The sequence below is a fragment of the Asparagus officinalis genome, chromosome 4 (genome assembly GCF_001876935.1).
Source record: "Asparagus officinalis chromosome 4, Aspof.V1, whole genome shotgun sequence".
NCBI classification, from domain to species: domain Eukaryota; kingdom Viridiplantae; phylum Streptophyta; class Magnoliopsida; order Asparagales; family Asparagaceae; genus Asparagus; species Asparagus officinalis.
The window spans coordinates 94,045,245-94,055,476 of NC_033797.1; positions in this window are offsets into that span (position 1 = coordinate 94,045,245).

The following is a 10,232-nucleotide window of genomic DNA, read 5'->3' on the forward strand; positions in this document are numbered from 1 at the left end:
AAAGAAGACCGGGAAATAGAATATAAAATTCTTCCTTTCCCACACCGATCTTTTCCAAAATTTATCAATACAGGATTCATCCTAGGAAGTTTATCCCGAATCCTAAGCAGGGATAAGTCTGTGCCTAACACGCGCTGTCGTAGGAAGTTTATCCCGAATCCTAAGCAGGGATAAGTCTGTGCCTAACACGCGCTGTCGGTTTAGTCTTTCTCCGAAGAAGAAGACACCAGAGTTCGATTCTGGGGTATTCTATCGCGAAACCTAAGCAGGGATAAGTCTGCGCCTAACCCACGCTGCCGGTTAGTTCTTAACCGTTAAAAAGAATACCCGCCCACATATTCAACATTGTGGCAGGTTGTTATTAATAATACCAAAATCTATGCCTTACACGCATGGAGAATTTTATCCTGAATCCTAAGAAAGGATATGCCGATGCCTAATACGCGTCGCCAGGTTAGTCTTTCTCCGTAGAAAAAGACACCAGAATTTCAGTCTGGGGTATTTTATCCCGAAGCCTAAGTAGGGATAAGTCAGCGTCTAATACACGTTGTCGGGTAGCCTATTCCCGTAATAATGGCGAAGCCTATGTATTCGACGTCAAAGCACAAAGTCTCAGATAATTCACTCTCTTAGCGCAACGTTACATGCGAAACGGATTTAGACAATCCGCATGCTAGCCCGACTCAAACGGTAGTCGGTAAAGGCTTATCAAACCCGTTGAAGGCTGGGGGTTAGCCAAAAATCCTAAAGTCAACGCCTAACACGCGTTGTCGGGTAGCCTGTTCCAGTAACAATGGCGAAGTCTACGTATTCAAAGTCGTAGAATCAAGTCTAAGGGAGTTCATTCCTTTAGCACAACGTCACATGCGGAACAGACTTAAAACAATCCGCATGTAAGCCCGATTCAAACGGTAATCGGTAAAAGCATGTCAAATCCATTGAGGGCTGAGGATTTACCAAAAATCCTAAGTCAACATCTGATACACGTTGCTGTTTAGTCTTTTCACAGGAGAAAGACGAAGTCTACGTATTCAATATCGTAGCACTAAAAGGGTTAACTCTTTTAGCATAACATCACATGCGGAACGGACTTAAACAATCCGCATGCTAGCCCGACTCAAACGGTAGTCGGTAAAGGCGCATCAAACCCGTTGATAACTAAGGGTTTGCCAAAAATCCTATATATGCGAAAGTCACTGACGCACCAGCCCCATTAGTTGGTTTCGTGACTTAGACATCCAACAAATTCAGAATAAGATCCACACGTGCAGATGAATCAGCTTTAATAGTTGGTCCTGCAGCCCAATATTTAGGACCGCCATGCTCCAATACCTCAATAGCTTAAACTGTGTATACTCTAACAAACGTCAAGCGATCCGAAACCTTAGGGTCAACGCCGGTCAACGCGTAACCCTAGGTCAACGCCAGTCAACGTGTTGCGATCAAAAGTCAACGTACGACGTTCGAAACCCTAGGGTCAACGTCGGTCAATGCGTAACCCTAGGTCAACGCCAGTCAATGCGTTGCGATCAAAAAGTCAACATACGACGTTCAAAACCCCAGGGTCAATGCCGGTCAACGCGAAACCCTAGGTTAACGCCAGTCAACGCGTTACGAGTAAAAAGTCAACACGAGTCAATGCAAATGAGGCTAAACCAGTCTTGAACCAGGTTGAACCAGTTCTGAACCAGTTTGAACTAGATTTGAACTAAAATTCAAATTGGAGCTGAACCGAGTGTCGAAACAACTTCAAAACGACAGACGGTCCAGTCCCTTATTTATTCACTCCTCTCCCAGATATTCAAAAGGGTCGGAAAATTTTTGGAGCCTAATTACTACCTTTTTTGGGTCATTATTAGGCCAATTCAGCTCAATACTCCAATAAGGTATACGAGTATAAACTATGCCCTATTTTTGTTGAGAAGTTTCTGGAGAGTATTTTTCTAAAAATATTCTTAAGGATAACTCAACAATACTCCAATAAGGTATACGAGTATAAACTATTCCCTATTTTTGGTTGAGAAGTTTCTGGTGAATATTTTTCTAAAAATATTCTTAAAGATAACTTAACAACACTACGCCGGACAACGCGTCACAAATGAAGACTCAACGCTAACAATCGATGGTCGGTTCTATGTTGAAACAACAAACATGAGCTAAAGGTCAAAAAATAATCAGGAATTGACTTTAAGTTCAAAATTCTGAAATGGTCAGATAATAAATTCAGCACTGGAACCCTTGCAGACATTCGACAAAGCACCAAATAGCCTGGAGGATTGAAGGAATCAAGAATAGAAGTCATTCCAAAGTCCCATCATACCGATTGAAGGTTGGGATAATCATATCCAAAGTATTCCAAACTCTTATATAAAAGAATGAGACTGAAATACTTTGGAGGGGGTATCTGTAGGCGTATAAAATTACTTATAGGTCCCTTAACACATCTCGGCACGGTGATTCGACAAACCAACGAACCATCGGACGATATATCGAAGCATGGGCGTTAGACCACAACAACGAAGCCAAGTGACACACGACGAAGCGGATTTACTGCCAAATCAAGATCCGGTCTACCAAATCAGAGTCCAGATCAACAATAAAGCTCGGATAAACCGCAAAACCGGAAAACGAGCGCAAAACCAAACACCTGGAGGACTCGGCCGAAACCGAGCCACCTCTAGGTGGCTCGGCCGCTTTCAGAAGCTATAAATAGAGGGGGATGGCTCATTTTTTAGGGGGAGAATTTTGGAGCCGAAACTCTGCCGGATTGAGAACTCACCCTCAGATTTTCAACTTAGAAGACTCGGACTCTCAGATCTGGTTCTTGGCGATCATCCATGCCAAATAAGACAGGAGCTCAAGAGAGATCAGATCTGAGATCTACACGGTTTTCCTCCGGATCAAAGCTTGGCCTTTGATCCCGAGAAGAGTCTCGATTTCGCTTGGTCGATTTCGATTACTTAGGGCTATTATTTCCTTGGTGAAATAATACCCCCGGCTGTTATTTCCTTCGTGAAATAGCACCCACCATACCGTGTAGATCCGACCGGATCAAGATCACGCGGTGGTCTACAGATTAACCCCGGTGCAGGCGAAGAACCCACACAAGCAAGAGACCGCAAAACAGGATCTTGCGATTTGTTCAAGTAAAGTTGTAATTTTTATTTTTTTTCTTTGATTTTGTTGTAACCGGATCTTATAAAAAGACCGTATCTTTTGTAATCGAAAAACTATTACTCAAGAAAGCAATGACATCAATGAAAGCAACTTTCACCGCGAACATGGTTGATAAGGGAAAGTCGGCTCTACCTTCTAGCTCCGACCCCCTTGTATCGCATCGTTTGACTCGGCTATGCACAGGGACCACTAGACGCAGGGATTATCAGAGAATGCAGAGGGGATTATCCTCAGATGATGAAACATCAGATGCTAACTCTGCAGTCACTTCTGACAAAACAGTATCCAGCCTAGGAAAATCCTATGAAGTGTTTATGATTAATACCGAGGAAGTAGCCAAAATAGTTGAGGATGCTCTAGCCATGCAGAAGCAAGCATTCAAGTTTGAAATGAAAATGACTATGCTGTGGATGAGGGAAAAGCATGACCAACAAATCTAAGTTTTGTCGAATCAGATAGGTGAATCCAGCCATCGCAACGATATTAGCCAAGCGGTTAGCGATTCAGATGGGGATGAACAACTTAATACTGATAACCCTCTCGTTGATCAAAACACTAGGGATGGCCCCACTGAGAACAATAACACTGGGGGTGGCCGTATTATTCCTCTCAGAAATTGTCCAAAACAGGATATAGACGAGGACGAAAAGATGAAGGATCTCGAGAGAAAAATCAACGCTATGATGTCTGCTCGAGAGGTGAAGAAGATCGGGATTCCGTGTCCTTATCCAAGAGAGTAGGATTCGATACCGTATCCGACAAAGTTTAACCTGATCAACTTCACGTTGTTCGACGGGAAGGGCTCGCCCACTCAACATTTGATCTATTTCAAATCCTACTTGGGCATGATTTTTGGCAACGAAGCCTTGATGGTTTGGTCATTCATTGGCACCCTCCGCGGGCCTGCTTTTGATTGGTACCGTCATCTTAAGCCTAGAAGTATCAACAGCTGGAACAATATGGAGAGCTCATTCCTCAGCAATTTCTTTGACGATGACTCCGAGATATCCATCAAGACACTCTTTGAGGAGAAACAGGATGACGAAGAGACGGTCGACGACTTCATCAAACATTTACGAAATAAGGCGATGAACTACCAAGATCCGATCATGGAGGACTTCATCCTCCAAACATTTCATAACAACTTATCTATTGAGATATTGGAAGTTATGGGAGTCGCACCTTTTAACACATGGAAAGAGTTGAAGATGCGCGGAGAACAAGCCGACGCTTCCTCAGAAGGAAGAAAGCCAAGAGAAGCCAACCAACGGCTAACCCTCCGAACTCGAACTTCACCTCCCGTGGTAAGGGAAAGACACCTACAGCAGTTGTTGACATTAATCAGACGTCACAACAACAACCCCGAAGACAGCAAAAGACTTCGGATCCAAGACTCCAAAATGAGTACTCCTTCAAGGACGAAGACGTTCCAGCCATTTTCGAGTCCCTCCTTCAAAATAACAAGATCAGGCTAGCACCTATCACAGATCAGAAGGAAGCTGACAATACTACGGATCCGAAGTACTGTTCGTACCACAGGAGGATCCTTCATCCTACCAAGGCTTGCTTCGCTCTCAAGAATAGCATCCAAACATTGGTTGAAGCTGGCGTCATAACGGTCAATTAAGTCGAACGAACACTCCGAAGAGTATACGAGTATAAACTACTTCTCAATCCTCCAACTGGCATATGAGGTTAAACTGCTCTCCGGTACTCCAATAGGTATATGAGTCTAAACTGTTTCCTACCTTCGACGGGAAGTTCTTGGAGAATTTTATACATAATATTCTTAAGGATAGCCCGGTCATCCAACTGAGTTTAATATTAGATCCAGTTTTGTAAAAAAAGCTAGGAGTGGGTAATTCATGTAACAGGAAGTTCCCGAAAGAATTCTACATAGTGTATTTTTAGGGATAACCTGGTCACTACAAGAAGGTGATGAATAAGAAACTCCTACATGAACTCCCGCTATGTCTGTGCACTCAACATTCTTATTGTTAGAGTCCGGACATAGTATTTAGAATTTTAATATCCTGATCATTGACGATTATCAAACCCATCCGTGTTATGTATTTGCCACTTAACACCAGGAATACCCTTTGAGTGATTTGTATGAATCAACACTCCTACTGTAATTTGTACTCCTACTCTTACTGTTTACTTGGTCAAACCTTCCTATAGTTAGGGCCACAACCAAAATCCCCTCTCGATTCCTCCAATGAACGAGAGGTCCAAGAATCGAGCGATCAAACCTTTCTACAGTTAAGATCATCTCAAACCTCCCACTCAGTCAAACCTTCCTACAGTTAGGGCCAAAACCAAAATCCCCTCTCAATTCCTTCCATGAATGAGAGATCTATTTTCAAATCAAGTGATCAAACCTTCCTACAGTTAGGGTCACCCTAAACTCCCACTTGGTCAAACCTTCCTACAGTTAGGGTCATAATCATAATTCACTCTCGATAAATGAGAAATTTACCTTTAGTTCGGTAATCAAACCTTTCAATAGTTAGGATTATCCGAATCTTTTCGATTCTCGGAGTGGAGAGCCCACTCTTAGTTTCACTCTTCAGATTCTCGAGGTGAAAATCCCACTTTGAGTCTCCTTTGCAATTGGAAATAGAATATAAAATTCTTCCTTTCTAGTATCGGGTTTGTATTTGCCCAAGAGAATACACCACCTTTTTTAACTCTCATAATCCATGCTTAACATGCACGGAGAATTTTATCCCGAAGCCTAAGTAGGGATAGGTCAGCGCCTAACACGCGTCACTAGTTAGTCTTTAACCGTAAAAAGGACAAAAGCCCACATATTCGACATTGTGACAGGTTGTTATTAATAACACCATAATCCGTACCTCATATGTACGGGGAATTTTATCCCGAATCGTAAGTACGGATAAGTCAATGCCTAACACGCATTACCGGTTTAGTCTTTTACCGATTGAAGAAGACATCAGAATACCAAGCTGGGGTATTTTATCATGAAGCCTAAGTAGGGATAAGTCAACGCCTAACACACATTACTGGTTTAGTCTTTTACCAATTAAAGAAGACACCAGAATACCAATCTGGGGCATTTTATCCCGAAGAGTAGGGATAAGTCGGTGCCTAACACGCGTTATCGGTTCGTTCTTGACTGTAAAAAGGACAAAAGCCCATATATTCGACATTGTGGCATGTTGTTATTAATAACACCGTAATTCATGCCTTACACGTGCAGGGAATTTTATCCCGAATTCTAAGTAAGGATAAGCCAACGCCTAACACGCGTTGTCGGTTTAGTCTTTTACCGATTGAAGAAGACATCAGAATCCGAGTCTAAGGACTTTTATCCCAAATCCTAAGAAGGGATAAGTCAACGCCTAACACATGTTGCCAGGTAGTCTATTCCCGTGAGAAAGACGAAGTCTACGTATTCAATATCATAGTACTAAAAGAGTTAACTCTTTTAGCATAACGTCATATGAGGAATGGACTTAAACAATCCGTATGCAAGCCCGATTCAAATGATAATCGGTAAAAGCACGTCAAATCCGTTGATGGCTGAGGATTTACCAAAAATCCTGAGTCTGTATCTGATACATGCAACCGGGTAGTCTATTCCCGTGAGAAAAACGAAGTCTACATATTTAATACTAAAAGAATTAACTCTTTTAGCATAACGTTACACGCGGAAAAGACTTAAACAATTTGCATGCTAGCCCGACTCAAATGGTAGTTGGTAAAGGCTCATCAAACCCGTTGATGGCTGATGGTTTGCTAAAAATCCTATACATGTGAGAGTCATTGACGCACCAGCATCATTAGTTGGTCTCGTGACTTGAGCATCCAACAACTTTAGGATAAGATCCATACCTGCAGATGAATTAGCTTTAATAGGTTGTCCTATAACCTCAACACTTGAGACTACCACGCGTTGCAATGAAAAGTCAACGCCGTGTGATCTGAAACCCTAGGTTAATGCCGGTCAACACGTAACCCTAGGTCAACACCAATCAACGCGTAACCCTAGGTCAATGCGTTACAATAAAAGTCAATGCTGGGCGATCTGAAACCCTAAGGTCAATGCCGGTTAACGCGTAACCCTAGGTTAATACCAGTCAACGCGTTGAGATGAAAAGTCAATGCCATGTGATTTGAAACCCTAAGGTCAATGCCGATCAACACGTAACCCTAGGTTAACGCCAGTCAACGCGTTACGATGAAAAGTCAACGTCGGCCGATCTGAAACCCTAAAGTCAACGCTGTTCAATGCGTAACCCTAAGTCAATATATTATGATAGTGATAGTCAGTTCTAAGTCAACTCGATGATATGAGCCAAAATCAACTCACCGGTTTTTGATTCGAGACTTCGACGACGCTCAGACGATAAACGCATCACCGGAAGAATTTTAGCTATTCGTTAAATATCGAATAGACTAAAAATCGAATGAGTCAATAATCAAAGCTAGCTACAGGTCCTTTTACATCGACTGAAGGTTGGACCGATCATATTCAAAGTATTTCAAGCTCATCTATAAAAGAAACGAGACTGAAACACTTTGGAGAGGGTATCTGTAAGCGTCAAAAATTGCCTATAGGTCCCCGCACGCAGCTCGAGACACAGAGAAGATGATAAACATCACTATCTGAGTCACAGAAGCTTAATTGACATTGACAAGCACATGAAGTGAGTTAACAAACCATGCGAAGCAACAGAACTTCGGAATACCAGAAACACGAACTGATCGGGAGCTCCGCGTCACTTACGAAAGATGAAATACCCCATGTGTCCTGTCCACTCCACAGATGATTCTATCATGGAATCTTGTAGATCTTCTTGACGGCTTTCCATGCATCTTGCATCGCATGATTCCGAGTTCGGACGTCGAAGATACGGCTGAAACGGACAAGACACGCAGAACTACATTCCGGGCATTGGCGAGACACTTCATGGTGTCTCGGCCAAGCCGAGACACCCTATGGTGTCTCGGCGTGGACGAGACACCACATGATGTCTCGGCCAGGCCGAGACACCCCTTGATATCTCAGACCTTATTGAGTTGTTTTACCTATGATGTGCTTTGAATCAACTCATTCTGAGATTGTATGAGAAAGATAAAGCCAAAATACCAACTGCCTCAAAATTCTGAGATAGTGTTGGTATCTCGGAGAAGAATAGAGATTTTGGCCATGATTCGATTCTAATATAAAAAATCTCAAAAAAAAAGTTATAAATATCTTCGACAGTTTTTCAACGCATTTTGAATCATATTATTTGGAGTTCTTATGAGGATGTTAGGACCAAAATAACCGAGACACCCACTGGTGTCTCGGCCAGGCCGAGACACCCACGGGTGTCCGCAGACATTCCGGGCATTGGCGAGACACTTCATGGTGTCTCGGCCAAGCCGAGACACCCTATGGTGTCTCGGCGTGGACGAGACACCACATGATGTCTCGGCCAGGCCGAGACACCCCTTGATATCTCAGACCTTATTGAGTTGTTTTACCTATGATGTGCTTTGAATCAACTCATTCTGAGATTGTATGAGAAAGATAAAGCCAAAATACCAACTGCCTCAAAATTCTGAGATAGTGTTGGTATCTCGGAGAAGAATAGAGATTTTGGCCATGATTCGATTCTAATATAAAAAATCTCAAAAAAAAAGTTATAAATATCTTCGACAGTTTTTCAACGCATTTTGAATCATATTATTTGGAGTTCTTATGAGGATGTTAGGACCAAAATAACCGAGACACCCACTGGTGTCTCGGCCAGGCCGAGACACCCACGGGTGTCCGCAGCCCCAAAAACCGATTTTTGGCAGTTTTAAGCTATTTTTCTATGTTAATCGCCTGCATTTATTCCAACTGATAAAATATCATCCAAGAACATGGTTAAGTGGTTACAACTGAGGATAAGAGAGAATCAACCATTCTTATCCGAAAACAGAGCTCCCAAAGCCTATAAATACAGCCCCAGGGCCTTTATTTTTTGAGATTTGGAATTCTCGAGCGTTGGCAAAGCCCTGCCGAACTAAAGACTGAAGGAGCACGAATTTCAGAAGAGAGGAGGAGATCGGATCGAGTTCTTCGGTGAGGGAAAGGAGAGTTCGTCGGATCTGCAGTTCCCGTGTTCTTCCATTGAGATTACCCCGTTGCGGTAATCTTAAGAAGAGTAATTATCTCGATGTTGCCGAGATAATTGCTTCAGCTTCTTGATTTATTCATACGCAAGCAAGAGCCGATAAATGATTCTTGTGTTTATTTTCAAAAGAGTTGTAATTTTTTTATTTTTGTTATTTGAATTCATTATAAACGACTAAAGTTATATTGAAATCAATAATGAAGGTGACTTTCGACGGAAACACCCATACCTAAACTTTTGCTAGTCCTCTAGTAAAGAAAATAAAAAATAAAGAAAGAAAAATCATAACTCACTTTCACAGAAATCACGGTTGTATTTAGCGAATATGACAATCCTTTAAACCTCTAATTATCCTAGATGATGAGTTGTAGTCTCGTGAATGTTTGTAGTAAATGTACCCATAAAATTAGGTTAACCTGCCAATTTGAAGTAGTCGATATATAATTAATTCACTAGATATATTTAATCAATCTAATTGAAGCTAGTTTTTGTTCAAGAAAATACTTTAATGTATAACTCAAAAGTAAATCTCGTAGAAAATATTTTCATTATAGTTATACAATACTAAGTCTAACTTTGAATTTTAATTAAAAACTTAAAAAAGAGCATGCTAACTCTTTGTCTCAAATAATTTTCAAGGCTCTTTATTTTTCACACTCTTCATTTCTTGGTGATTTTATTCTACTTTATCAGGCTTTCTAAGTGACCATTTATCGAGTTTTGAGCTAATGAATCACAACCCAATTGGCCATAGATCACTAAGTATAGAAATACTCCACCAGCCTAATTGTTCGGTTAACTTAGACTTAGTAAGGTAGAATCACATTGAAGTTAAAAGATTTTCTTTTATATTTGTGCCTATTTTTCATACTTTTCTTTTACAAAGTTAGTTTTTTTTATTTTTTTCAATATATATATATT